This window comes from Sceloporus undulatus, chromosome 11 (assembly GCF_019175285.1).
Source record: "Sceloporus undulatus isolate JIND9_A2432 ecotype Alabama chromosome 11, SceUnd_v1.1, whole genome shotgun sequence".
NCBI classification, from domain to species: Eukaryota; Metazoa; Chordata; class Lepidosauria; order Squamata; family Phrynosomatidae; genus Sceloporus; species Sceloporus undulatus.
This window is the reverse complement of record NC_056532.1, coordinates 8,505,754-8,509,703: the sequence shown is the minus strand read 5'-3', so window position 1 is coordinate 8,509,703 and position 3,950 is coordinate 8,505,754.

Below are 3,950 nucleotides of genomic sequence, written 5' to 3'. Positions count from 1 at the left end.
GTTGCAGTGGACCTTACGTTACAATCGGTAGAGATGAGGATGCAATTTCGCCTCCTCTGATTGTAATTGAAGGCCTGTTACAATCACTTTGGAAAGTAGTTGCAATGGACCTTACGTTACAATCGGTAGAGATGAGGATGCAATTTCGCCTCCTCCGATTGTAATTGAAGGTGTGTTACAATCACTTTGGAAAGTAGTTGCAATGGACATTACGTTACAATCGGTAAAGATGAGGATGCAATTCTGCCTCCTTCGATTGTAATAGAAGGCCTGCTACAATCATTGTGGAAAGTAATTGTAATGGACCTTCCTTTACAATTGGTGAAGATGCGGATGCAATTTCTCCTGCTCCGATTGTGACGGAAGGTCCGTTACAATCACTTTGGAAAGTAGTAGCAATGGCCCTTACGTTACGATCGGTAAAGATGAGGATGCAATTTCGCTTCCTCCGATTGTAACTGTAGGCCTGTTACAATCACTTTGGAAAGTAGTTGCAATAGATCTTCCATTACAATCAGTGAAGATATAGGAGTTGAGAAGATCCAGGATGGGATTTCTGAATGGAGAGGATGCTCTAGCTTCCGGGGCATTTCTAACCATTCCCCAAAGTGTCATTTCTTATCCATTCATTTGTCTTGGAACCAACAAACAAACAAACCCCAGAGTGTTTCCATCTAGCCAACGCTTGCATTCATAATTAATTAATTTATTTGTTAAAAAATTAATTATCGTCTCCTTAAGATCAAGCGACGAAAGCCGATGGAACAAGTCTCGTAGCCAAAGATCACAGGGGGGACCTGGTAGATCTTTTAAGTGAATATAAAGAAAGAGAAAGAAGACGGTGACTTTGGCGACTTGGTCTTGTGAATCATTCTTATAGCAAGAAAGTAATTAAAAGTTATGGTTTTAATTAAGAGCAGGGTGGGATGGGAAAAGGCATAAAAGGAAGACCCTTGCCAAGAACGAGAAAAATCAGAGGAAGGAAAGCGGCAAGGAGACTGATGAAATAAAGTTAGTTTGGAGCCGGCCAAAAGGTATAATTTACGGAGAGGAGCAAAGCTACCCAAAAGAAATATGTTTCTACCTTTATGTGCAGAAACCAAAAAGATCGGCTTCAGATGTGACGACACAAAAGGCGAGACTGGGTTAGTTAATTTCTATCTATCTATCATCTATCTATCCATCCGTCCATCCATCGATTTGGCATTTGCATCATAGGCTCTTCACCAAGGTATTGGTACCAATATTAGCACATTAACGGAAACGTATTAGCTATTAATTAGACTACTTACTATTAGCAGGAGGAACACAACAGCCAGTGCAAACACATATTCGGCAAACAGTACCGACATCAGAACAACACGGATTTATCACAAAGTATGAAAAAAGCCATTTAATACCTTGAACCAGAACATTTGGGTGCATGGATAGATACAGCGAAAACAAGGCAACCTTGTCAGTAGAAAGGCAGTCAAAAATAAAAGCAGCAACGGTCGCATTGATTCAATCGTCTACGGCGCAACACTTTAGAAAGGCAAAACTTACCAAATACGGACATATGGAAAGGTTTCTGCGAGGAGCGACACGGAAATCATACCCAACGGCGCATAGTTCCCAACTTGGGAGTTGAATAGATCAACTAAACTGACTTTTTGAGCCAACGAGAGAGGCTTTATTAAAACATTTCATGTTTAAAATGTGTTTTCTTGTGGCGATAGCATCAGCAAGGCGAGTGTCACAATGATCTGCACTATCGATTTGCCCAAATTTGTGTAAATCGGAGGAACACAATTCGGTCCTTACATGAGATCCTACGTTTTTGGCAAAGTGTATTCTTCGAAAATGTCGTGATGACAGCATCAACTTGCCGACATTTTGCTGCAAGCCGGTGCATCCTGAACATGTGGCGCGCTCTCGACGTGAAACGAGTGGCACGGATCTGTATCAAAAGAATACCATCCGTTAGAAAAACAGAAGCTTTGGTGGCCATTTAACAAAATCCCACCAAACAGTGATGCCTTTATAGGCCGACCATAATGCACAATACACTTCTTGCAAGCTTGTTTGAAGAAGAAGCCACGGAGCTGCGAAAGCTTGCAACAACTATATTGTGTGTTTCGGTTGTCCAATAAAGGTATCACTGTTTGGTGGAGGTTTGTTTGAAGGAGGTTTGTCAACCCAAGGGCTGTAGGACCCAAGGCATCCAGAACTGTAATAGGGATTGTAAAATGGATCAAGGCTTGCATTCTGCAGGGTTATGGCTTTAAAGGGAAAGTACGGCCAAGAAATGCATGGCCATGTTCCCCCAGATCTATGGCCATGAGCAAAGATTATGCTGTATCTTCTTCGTTACAAGATGTAATGCAATGGGTCGGACCGAACCAACTATCTCCATTAGACGTTATAAAATAAACACGGGCAGCGTTCGGCAGGACAGTGCTGCAAGTTGTGTGCTGGACAAATAGGATATCCCACCCGTAAATTCAGAGTTTGGGTCTATCCCAGTGGAAGTGGATTGATAGACCCTGCCATCCTGAGAATGAGAAGTTGATACTCATCATAAACAGTCATTCTAGGATGGCAGGGGAACTGCCATACATTGGGAACAAGGTACCCAAGGTAGTCCCCTATCAATCCATAGCACTGGGGTGCTGGCAAAACTACATATCCCAGGAGTCTGCAGGAGGGAGCCATGGCAGTGAAAGTGGGAGCAATGGGATGCTACACACACACACACACGTAGATGCATATATATATATATATATATATGTATGTATATATATATATATATATATATATATATGTATGTATATGTTCACATGTGTATATATATATATATATATACACACACACATACATATAGATGCATATATATATATATATATATATGTTCACACACACACATATACATATATATAGTTCATCTTTATTACGGTCATAGACCAGCACACACACACAAACATATACAGACACACACTCTTATACATATGCATATACATCTGTATACACACACACAATTCAGTTTATCTTTATTATGGTCATAGACCAGCACACACACAAACACATCTATCTATCTATCTATACACACACACACAGTTCAGTTCATGTTTATTACGGTCACACAGAGTTTTGTATTTCTGTTTATTTATATCCTGCCTTCCTCCCAGTACAAGGAAAACAGTCCCAAGTTAAAACAATAGCAAACATTAAAAACATTTCTATACAAAACAAAGTAATCTGATGCGAGGGGGAAAAATCAGCTTTATTAAAGATATAATCAGGCTTTTCTCCTATCTGCCACTAGAGGCCGCTATACACTTCATTAAGGAAACCGATCAATAAACTCACCAATTAATACAAGGGCTGAGAATTGGAGAATCAAGTGGGGTTCCAATCTGACTTTAAACATTAGCTTTTTAAAAAATGAACCCGATTTGCCAATCAAACCCAAGGCTGGGAATGGTGCAGCCCTTGGATTGCAACTCCCAGCATCCTTTACCATCACCTTTGCAGTCCAGGGCTGTTGGCGGTTGCAGTGTAATAGTATCTAAAGCCATTAACATGGGAGCAACTAGCCATCCATGCTTCCATATATGTGGCTGCGTGTAACAACCCACTCCACTCCATTCTGGAAATCATTGTACTTATTTCATATTGCAAGAAGTCACCAAAATGCACAGATAACACATGAGGGCTGAAATGCTCTGAAAAGAGCAGTACATAGTAGCTGTGCCTTCAAGCCATTCCCAAATTATGGCATCCCCAAGCTGGGGTCTCCATAAGTTTTCTTGGCAAGATTAGCTCAGAGGAGGTTGGTCATTGCCTTCTCCTGAAGCCGAGAGAGTGTGACATGTCCCTAGGCCAACCGTTGGGCTGAGCAAGGATTCGAACCCGGGTCTCCAGAGGCAAAATCCAAGGGTCAAAATGCTGCACTATGCACCATGTTGGAC